Source organism: Lygodium microphyllum, chromosome 15 (assembly GCF_053477565.2).
Source record: "Lygodium microphyllum isolate KBCC chromosome 15, Lygodium_microphyllum_v1.1.10, whole genome shotgun sequence".
NCBI lineage: Eukaryota > Viridiplantae > Streptophyta > Polypodiopsida > Schizaeales > Lygodiaceae > Lygodium > Lygodium microphyllum.
The window spans coordinates 39,963,522-39,974,943 of record NC_141149.1 but is presented as its reverse complement, the minus strand read 5'-3'; positions in this window follow the sequence as shown (position 1 = coordinate 39,974,943).

Genomic DNA, 11,422 nt, shown 5'->3' with positions numbered 1-11,422 from the left:
CAATGATCTTACCCACACAACCATACCTACAGAAAATTTCCTCCAATAAGAACTTACACACTGCACTAGTGGTCTTCATTCTCAAAGATCTGCCCTCAACATGATTGGTAAGATCCTCTCTAGCCAAAACAATGTATCTCATTTGCCATAGACCCATAGGCATAGTAACCAAATCAACTACCCACTTATAATGAATGTATAGCGGATAGGTCGGATGAAGCTCATCTCGATGACGCACTACCGAATACATCTGACAGTCTCTGCAAGTCTCAACAAAGTGAGAAACATCTCTATACATGCCTTTCCACCAATATTTCTCCTTGATTTTCTCATAAGTAGCCCACACTCCTCTATGATCAGCCCAAGGACTCTCATGAAACTCCCTCATCACCTCTAACTGTGTCTCTCTATCGCAGACAACCCGCAAAGGTAATCCACCTCTTTTCTTCGGATGCTTCCAAAGAAATCCGTCCTTGAGAGAATAACCATAGGCTTTCCTTTTGATCTTCTTGAACTCTTCATCTGTCCATTCATTTCTTTTGCTTAGTGTACTAAGGTACCTGCCAATCTGCAACCAATCTCCAATATAGAGTTCTTCTATAAAAGCCACAATATCATATCTGGCTCTAGATAACATATCTGCCACTGGATTATCCTTCCCTGCTATGTGTTTAAATTCCGGATTTAATGACTTGATGTATGCAATCCATCTCAACATGGCTATATCCGGAGTAGAGCAACTCGTGATCATACCAATCAATGGCAAGCAATCTATCTCTACCACAACTAAAGCTCCAATAAAGAAATCCTTGTCACATTTGAGAGCCGTAACAATCCCTAATAACTTCCTCTTGATTTGCGAATATCTCCTCTGTCTCTCGTTTAGGACTTTCGCCCCAAACTGAATAGCGTATCTATTTCCATCTGCATCATCTTGACCCGCAGCCCAACCTATGCCAATTGGACTAGTGTCAATTGTCAATACAATAGGCCTTTCACAATTATAATCTGCTTTCCTGAGAGTAGGAGCATTCTGCAATAACTTCTTCAATTTCTGCATGGCTCTAGTGTGGCTCTCATCCCAATAGAATTTTTGCCCCTTTCGAAGCAGCTCATATAAACAATCTACTATGTGTGCAAAATGAGGTATCCAAATCATATAAAACACACAAGCTCCAATGAATCTCTGTACCTCTGAAGTGGTAGAACAATACTCCGCAATCTTGCCTATAGCATTCACCTTATCAGGTGAGGGTTTCCTGCCATAATATCCACACATATGTCCAACAATGACAACCTCATTCACTCCAAAAACAGATTTTTGCCCTGAAAGTGTCAAGTTCACTTCTTCTAACCTGGCCAAAATCTTCTCACATGCTGAAATATGATCAGCCACAAAGGATCTGCATCCCTGCTCATTTAGACTCTCATTCTTCTCTTCTTCTGCACACCCCTTAATGGGCACATCATCCAAGAAAGGCATAGTAAGCTGAGGTATGTAATCACGAAGGACCTTATGCATGGCATTCATCATATGCGCAACAGAATTAGTGGCACCTTGAGGCAAGGTACACATTCTAACAAGCCCAATAGGAGTTCTCATGGTGGTTATGTGCCTGCTTTCCAAAGCCAGCTGAAACTAATCATACCCTGAATACAAATCACCTAAAGAATAGATGGCACGTCCAGCAAATGCCTCTGCAAACTCATCCACAACTGGACCTATACCAACATTCCTGATAGTAACTCTGTTCACTGGCTGCATGTCCTGAATAAATCGGAGAGTACCATTCTTCTTTGGAAGTGTAAACCACCTGTTTGAGTATGGTGCAAATGAAGGCTCAAGAATTCCCATCCTGATTTTCTCATTCAATAAATCAATCAGCTTTGGCAGGTGTGCCTTAGGCACTGGAATAGGTCGGAGATTCCATGGAATATGAGGAATAGTAAAAATGACCATAGGAGCAACAATATCAGGATTCACACATTCAATCTCATGCGGGAAAAAAGCAAATCCCCTTCCATGACGTTCAAGCATCTCCTGAAAGCATTGCTTCTCTATGGGTAGCAAGAAATCACCATTTCCAATTTTCAATTCAGCAAGAGTCTCTGCGGAAAATTTATGACCAATATGCTCCGGATTCCTCAAAATTTGATGTTTAGCAACCCTCTCTATTTGTTGATCACTGTCAGGTGGAAGCGGTACAGCAACCGGCTTCACCTTCTTATCCACAGTTTTGTATTTCGTGTCAACCCTGGCTTCATTATGCTCTTCTGCATTACACAAATCTTGCTGTAAATCAGCAATTTTGCACTCCAATGGTTGAATATCCTCAGCCCTCTGCTCTATGGACTGCATAGAAACAGCCCTAAACTCTGGATGCTGAAATATTTCAGCAATAAACTCTGTTGGCTGAAAGTTTTCAGCCCTCTATGTCTCTGAAAGCTGATCATAACCAGCTGGAAACTCTGTTTGCTGAATTTCTTCAGCACTCAACACTCTTTGCTGAGTTACCTTAGCCTCTGACTCAATTTGTGACACAAAATCTGCAATTTCATGAAACATGTCCAAGGACTACACTAATACATTACTATGACAATTCTGCATATCAGTTTTCAGCATATCTCCCATCTCTGTCATTGTATCTGCACAAATCACACTGTCATACATCCCATCTATGTGCTCATCATCCTCCAAAATTCCTACATTTTTCAAATTTTTCTCCTTCCTGCATATATACTACCTGGCAGCTCTAGGCAACCTAGAAGTCTTCTGATAGCTCATTGAACTGTTTGCTGAAATCCCAACAAAATCGGAGGAGAAAACACTGCTGCCAGGAGGCGAGAACTCCAATCTCCTCTGCTCTGTACCACCGTCGTCTCGCGAAACGGTGGTACCTAATGAAAATCCGAATCCCTCACAGTGGGCAAAGGTGCATCTCTGAGAGTATCCCTGTTTCTAACATGGTTCACACACATAGTCATAAACTGAACTACTCTCATACCATCTTTACTGCGAATCCGTGCATAAGCAGATCCATCATCCATGACCTTTGTTTCCATGCACATCTCTGTGATGAATGGCTGTCCATGAATTCTGGGATAAGAGCATGAATCTTGCACAAAGAAATGAAAATCCTCCTCTACATCACCAATAGAAACCCTGACACTAGGATAGGCAGTATACAAATCACCTGCAGTGTTATTGGCAGCTCTCATACGCCACCCATGCTCTACATCCATAGGCCATCTGTTACTCTCATAAACTCCATGAACTATGAGATTAATCTCTGAACCATGATCCACCAATGCAACATAAGGCACCTGTTTCTCTCCAATCTTTACCATCGTCTCTGTAGTTGCCCTAGCCCAATGGCTCCGCGAAAAGTGACTACGCGGTATCAAGACAGGCTCATCAATTTCAGCATAATGCATAGGCTAAACCCTCTTCTCTACTTGCGGAAAAACAGAAGCATTATCAACCATAACCTCATCCTCATCCTTATCCAACTCCCTAATCAAAACTCCCTGTGTATCAGTGGTAGACAATGCATGTCGTTTCCTCTTCAGGACCTCCTGAAACTGATCCTGAAACTCTCTTTTCGAGATGCCCAAAATCTCAGAAATAGTGAAAGTCACCTCACTGCCAAGTACCTTGTCATTAAAGATTTTCTTCATGTCTGTAGATGTCTCAATATCGGACATCAATCTAAACCCTCGCTGCTTTCTCTCTCTAGGCTCTTGCCTCTTTTCTCTCTTTTGAGCATCTTCCATCTGTCGATTTGGCATTGGTCTTGTCTTCTTAGCTGCATTAGGATTTTCTTCATCCCTCTTACGCTTCTCCTCAACAAGTACATCTACACCATGAGACTTAGCTAAATAAGCATAAATAGAGTACCTGTCAACAGGCGAGTCCCAACCTGTCTCTGATCTGATGCTAGAGCCTGCACTAGTCAAAACAGTTTGCTGAATTTTTCCCTTGTTTGCAGTCTCCATAGCATAAGTCCATAGCACTGACTGAGTCTCTGATCCCTTCTCAATCTGGACTCCATATGCAGAAGCATCACCTCTAGCTGTCACATAAGAAGTACGCGCAACCATATCATCCACTAACTTCTTCATTCCACCTTTACCAAAGTTGGTAGCAAGTGGAGCTCCTGTCTCAGTCAACCAAATCTTTCCATCTTGCCCCCAATATACCAAATTTTTCCTCCTTGCATCCTGAAAAGATTCACAATCCCTGCAATGCTGATGGTCCGTATTATCGCATCAAATACATCTCCAATCTCTCCTAGGTGCACTAGGAGCACTCCTAGGTGCAGTAGGAGCACTAGAAGAAGTAGTAGGCACAGTCAAAGCAAACTACTCTTTCAACTTTCCCACCAACTCCGCTTCGACTGACTCCAATGTCAAATCTGTTATGCCTTTGATTATGTCATCAAGAGAGGTAGGCACCGATGGAGCGGATGGTTTTGGAGCAGAAGGTGTAGGCATCGGTTGTGGAACAGGAGGAATAGGTGGAGTGGAAACAGCAGGCACTGGCATAGGCCAAGAAACTGGCTAAGGAGGAGAAGAAATAACAGGGATAGAAGCAGGCATAGGAGCTGATGATGGTGTAGGTGTCATGGAACCATTCTGTAGGCGAGTCTTCCATATCCTCCTCTTGGTCAAAGTCGAGACTGCATCCTGAGCATCCTGCCAATCCGTTTTAAGACCCATAGGCTTCGTGCGATCCTCAAGAAGCTCACCCAATTCTTCTTGAAGAGCAGGATCTGCAGCTTGCAAGAAAAGCTCAACTTTTTCAACATCCAATGCTCTTTGTTCAATGGCATCAAGCTGACTATACCTCTCCTCAAATTCTCGAATCAACTCTGAAGCAGCTAGACCTTTGTTTGGCATGTAGACCCACTCTCAGAATGACCGCCGAGTAGCCATACCAAAGTCCTCAAGGAAATATTCTTCTTTCAAGGCCTTCTTAAAATCTTGCCAATGTGTATTTTGAATAAAAAGATCAGCCACTTTCGCCCTCAAAGCGGGTGTGACAAGACGAAGGAAATACTTACTCATAAGTTCAGCTGGAACTCCAAAAAACCCCATCTTGATCTCATATGTCTTCAAATATGCTAAAACATTACGCCCATCAAATAGCTTCTTCTCATTCTCAACTGCTTCAATAGCCTTAGTCGCGCTGTTTGCATTCTCCTGCTCCGAATAGAGTTGCCTTTGCTGAGACAACTGCTGTTGATGCAATTGTTGCTGCTACTGCATATACAATTGTGTCTGCTGATTTTGGAGCTGCATATACATGGACATATTCTGCAAAATCTGCTTTAGATCCTCTGTTGAAGTACTTGGCGCAGCAGTCATTGATGGAGCTGAAGTAGACGCAGCTGGAGTTGTAGAAGAGGCTGAAATAGAGGCTGAAGTATCTCCCATCCTGAAATTTCTGCGACGCTTTCACGTCGGGCTCACCAAAGATGTCGAAGGATTTATGAAAGCAAAGTCACGTCTTCAGAAGACCTTGATAAATTTTAGGATAAAAGATCCAGCATATGAATAAGCACGACGAGAAAATGATGCCAAGTAATATTTATATTACTGTCATGAAGTTTGCAAAATACAAGATAACTTCAAATCTGATCAGTCCACTGAGTTTAGGACACCCGATTTATTTTTGCAGCATTTGTAGATCCTTCTACTATAATGATCATATGGATCTTTAAAACTCCTTCTTACATTCCAAGTTTCTTTTGCAGGGTAGCACGTTTTACTAGGTCTGATTTAACATGTTTTTCATATTGAAAGTGCTGTTTGGAAAGACCTGAGGCTTTCTGTTAGCCTATGGCACTCCTCTCTTAACATATTCTGCTCCTGCAAAGACTTTTCTCTTGCTACTCTTTCACAATCAGGAAATGTGGTGCTCCTGCTCCCAGACCTTACTAATCCACTGCTTTGAAAGGGAGAAGAAACACATGTAACTTGTATACAACGTTGCTCTTGTAACACCTTCAATTGCTCGAGCCTCCCCTAAGATTTAAAGTCACCATCTGCCTTTTGATATTCAGTATGTGGCAATCAACACACCTGAATTCTCCTGACTGGTCGCAATCTTGTGAGAATGCATTTGTTCTTCACAACCAACACTTTAGAATTGGGAGGGATATAATCTGCATGAGCCATCAACGGATGTGAATGTAGTTCTGAGACAGGGCCGTCAGAATTCCTTGTTTGCATAAACAATATCGACAGGAAATTACTGCTCCACGAGAGTGAGAAAATCAGGCTTGTAGAAGAGTCTTGACAGTAGATAGGCTTTTCGGGAAGAGCAAAATCATCCTCGGCAAGAGAAGAGAGGTGGTGTTCAGCCTATTCGTTGAACGAGGTGCAGCTCACAAGCAGAAAGAATGTTCCCTGTAGATTGTCAATTCAGGTGAAAAGGATCCAGAACTGATCTGAGGATTTCTGTGTTCCACAAGGCTTCTGCAACCTCGATTCTACCACCAGCGAAATCCAAATGCAACTCACCAAGACGCTTTCGAATTTTTCAGGAAAGACATGCTTCCCAATTTGCTACTCCAACTCATGAAAGATGCGAATGTCATCAAGGTCACAGTTTTTGTTTATCACGTTTATCTTCTCAACTACTTCCTGCAGCGATCAAAGACGCCTGTCGCTCTACAGAATTAAATGTGAAGGTGAAGGGCGGGGTTGCTGAGAACGAAGAGGACCGGGCAGCAAAGGCATGGCAGGCGATGGAGCGCAAGAGGCAATCCTGTATGGATAGATGATGATGGAGGCCTCAGGAATAGAGCAAAGTAAGCTGCCGATGCCGCTTCCACGTTGTGATAGGAAGACGATTTGCGCTTGCAATTGTCCTGACGAGCGTTTCCCTTTCAAGGAATGCCCTTTTCGTCGATTGATGGAAGGATAAGACGATCCATTCCCACTGTGTCACAATGCCCCGAGGCCTTTATCACAGTAATGACCATCCAAAGAATGCTTCCAAGTCAGCAATAGCTGCAAATTGTGCACTTCCTCCTAGACGAAGATCCCTCAAATCCTCTGACAACCTTTGATAATCAGAAAGCTCAACCTCTACTTGTCCTTGTCCTCGTAGCCAATGATCTGCTCATACCTTCTCCCATCCATTTTCTTCTGCGTTGTCCGCCTTCCTCGTCCTCCATCTTCTTGCTCGACAGGTTTCGACGACAGGGGTGTCGCTCTCTAGTTCAAACGCTCAAAAACTCCACGTTTTTTCCCCCAGTCAGGATTCCCCCAATCATTTTGGGTACCTTTCGCCATAATCAATCCTAAAAAAACCGCCTTTGTTTTTAGCATACTCTATATAAAGAGTATTAACCCCAGCATACTCTATACAAAGATTTTTAACCAAGATCAGTTTTTACTACAATACTCTGCATGTGGTGTATTGCACACAAATGAAAAGGAGTAGGCTTAATGTTGTTCCCACTTGCCAAGCCAAAATCCTAGTAAGTCCACCATAGCAACATAGTGCTTCACAGTAGGAATAGTGCCATATACCCCCGTCATGGGCGCAAATAGCTGAATTCCCTTGTCAACATAGCCAAGGAAAAGGGAACTCCAAAAATACTCATTACATTGTGGCATGCAGTCAAACATGTGCTGAACATCAAGCAAGCTCCCACCTTTGGCATATATATCCACCAATGTACTTCCATTTGTATCTCTTGGAAATAGTTTAGTACTTCCTCACAAAACCCATATTCGACATATCTTGAAATAAGTGTAGCCCATGAGATTGCATCTCGAGTTACCAATCTATCAAAAACTCCCTGTTCTTCTACGTCACATGTAGCGTACATGTCAACTAGAGCATTGTTGATTAATTCCTCTTGCTCCAAACCCTTTTCACTATATTTTTCGCATAGAATAAAAGAGCAAACATAACAACTAAGTATGTACAAAGTATCAAATCACACACACAACTTATTTAGTTGAGTTTGGTTTTGAGACCCATATATAGGGTTCTTCTATTTCTTTGTACCAGAGTTCTTTTGGCTTACACAACTAATAAGAGGAAAACTGTTTTCAGCCTCCACCCTTGTGTGTATTCCCCCATTGTGCAAGCAAGAAAGCTACAAGTGAGACTCCTTCCTTCTCTCCCACAATCTTGACATGGTATCAGAGCCTTGTTGGTGGTAAGGAGCTCAAGAAAGCAAGCCAAGCTCGCAGTGTTCTGGTAAGAGGAGCAGCGTTGCTTTCATTTTCTGTTTTGGGAGTAGATCTCTGTAGGTAGCACAGCCGGAAAGTGCAGGAGTGCATTGTCTCAGGTTGAGACGCCCTTCGCGGTGAAGCAAGAGGGCAGTATATGCTGCGGCAAGGGCTTTAGCCCTATGGCGACCTTGTTTTGGAGGCGGAAGTTTTCTGCACGCACTCAGGAAAAGGCCCAGTTTAATGCTGTGCAGCCACTGTTCTACAGGTCGGTGAAAAGTTACTGTAGAAATTGCATCGTATGCTTGTGCACAGAGACATTGGGAGTTACAGAATCATCCCTGTTGCCTGTTGATGCAAAATCGTCACTAGGAAGTGACTATGTGGTCAAATACCACTTTCGTCAGTTTAGCAGATTTGCCTTTGTGAGGCTGAAGCTGTGTTCTTTGCAGTGACAGAATTTTTTGCAGTGTTCTGTAATGGCGTCTGATTCTCTCTCACAGATTGTCATTGAAAAGCTTGACAAGAACAACTTCCAAGCATGGAAGTTTAGAATGACAAATTTCCTTATGGGAAAAGGATATTGGGAATTTGTTGCAGGAAATGAAGAAGAACTAGTTCTTCCTGATGTTCCCAATCAACAGCAAATGCAGGCATTTAAAGCATGGCATGAGAGAGCCAGGAAAGTTATGTATTGGCTGTCTATCAGCATTTCAGACTCTATGATTGTGCATATTCAAGATGCAAGTACGCCAAAGGAGGCATGGGATACTTTGTCAAAAATGTATAGCACAAATACGCAAGCCAGGAAAATGTAGCTCAAGCAAGAGTTGCACAATGTGCAAAGAGAAAGTATGAGCATCAATGACTACCACATGAAGGTGAAGAAGATTACAGATGCACTTGCTTCCATTGGGTCGCCAGTGGAAGATGATGATTTAGTCTCAGTGACCTTGAATGGTCTAGGAAAGGATTATGCACAATTCCGAACATCCATTTCCGTCCGTGAAAGATTTCCTGATTTTGAGGAGTTGATTGCTCTTCTAATTTCTGAGGAGCAAAGAAATGGTGGTGCATCTTCTTCAGGTGGAACTTCAAAAGAAGCTGTCTTCTACTCAAATGCTGGAAGAGGTAGAGGCAGAGGTAGAGGAGGCCGATATGGAGGCCATGGTAGAAATCAGAATATGCAGCAAACTCAAGAAAACCAGTCCTATGGAGGAGGACGTGGTAACTCTAGAGGCAGGGAGAGCCAAAGAGGTCGTGGTGGATGGCAAAGAGGCCAAAATGCAAGCAGTAATGTTGAATGCTACTACTGTGGTAAAATGGGTCATATGGCTAAAGACTGCTATAAAAAGCAGAATGACATTATGAATGGAAAACTGCAACAAGGGAATTATGCATCTTCTAGTAGACAGGGTGATGACAGAAATGAGCATTTGTTTATGGTGCAACACATGAACAATTCTGTGACAAGTGCAGAAGAAAGCAATGATGTATGGTATGTTGACTCAGGTGCATCAAACCACATGACAGGTCATGCAAAATGGATGGAGGATGTAAGGAAAATGGAAAAACTAGGATTTGTGGAGACTAGTGATGATACTACACATCCTATTGTACAGATTGGAAAAATTCATTTGTCTATGGAGGATGGGAAAAAGAAATGCCTGTCCGATGTATTTCATGTCCCGAATATCACCAAGAATCTGGTTTCTGTTGGTCAAATGGTTGAGCAGGGCTTGCAGGTCAGATTTAATCCTCATGGATGCTTTGTTGAGGATATGAAAAATAAAGGTCGCTTGATAGCAAAAGGAAAGAAGAAGGGCAGAATGTTTACATTGGATGCAGACATGTCTGAATTGAGTGCAGCAATGTTTGCACATGGGACCGGTGTAGTTGCAGATATTGATATCTGGCATAAACGCATTGGTCATGTTAATGTACAGCGACTTAAATCAATGCAGGCCCAAAATATTGTTGCAGGATTGCCCAAATTCAAGGTTGCAGAAATGCATAAGGTATGTGAAGCCTGTCAGTTTGGACAACAGGCAAGGAAACCATTTCATAAACATGTTCAAGAGAGTGAGAAGCCATTGGAATTAATCCACTCTGATGTGTGGACTACTAAAGCTCCATCTCTTGGAGACTGTCATTATTTTATCACTTTTATTGATGACTATAGCAGAAAAGTTTGGGTGTATTTTATGAAAAAGAAAAGTGAAGTTTTTGGGCATTTCAAAACTCTTAAAGCTATGGTTGAAAAAGAAACAGGCCTGCAGGTAAAATGCCTAAGGTCAGATGGAGGGGGAGAGTACCTCTCAAATGAGTTTGCAAGGTTCCTGCAGGAGCATGGCATAAAGCAGCAATATTCATGCAGTCATACCCCACAACAAAATAGAATTGCAGAAAGGAAAAACAGGCATATTGGAGAGGTATCCCGTGCCATGCTCAATGAAAAAGACTTGCCAGATTTTTATTGGGCTGAAGAAGTTGCTACAGCAATCTACATAATGAACACGACTCCCACTGCAACAATACATGGAATGACTCCAGAGGAGAGGTGTACTGGTAGGAAACCAGATATTTCTCATTTGAAAATTTTTGGTTGCATTGCCTATGTACATGTGCCGGATGAGTTGAGATCCAAGTTGGATCCAAAAGCTGAGAAGTGCATCTTTATTGGTTACTCTCTGCAGCAAAAAGGGTATAGATGCTATAACCCTTCTACTCTAAGTTTACAGTGAGCAGAGATGTTGTTTTTGATGAGATGAGTAGCTGGTATAAACCAATAAATGTGATTGATGATGTAGATGCACAAAATGGTAATGCTGCACAGAATTCACAGCAGCAGTCACAAAATATTAGTGGACCTGGAGCGTTCTCTAGCAGTGGTTCACATTCTTCGCCATGGACAGGCAGATTGAGATTAGGAGAATCTTCTCAAAGCAATGCAGATAGTGGTATGCAGGTATCACGAAAAGGAAAAGAGAAGGTTGTTCAACCCATGTTTGATGTGAATGCAGGTCACTCTTATGTGGATGGTGAATCCAGTGGCTCAGAACAGAGCATTGATGATGAGTTGGGTATTCCTTCTATTGTTACACCTGGAGTAAGGAAGACCAGGGATGTTTTGAGAGCACCTGGGAGTGAACCTACTTTGCGCAAGTCTACGAGAGCTAGGTATCCTGTGGATAGGCTGAAATATGATGGATTTACAGCCATTCACTAT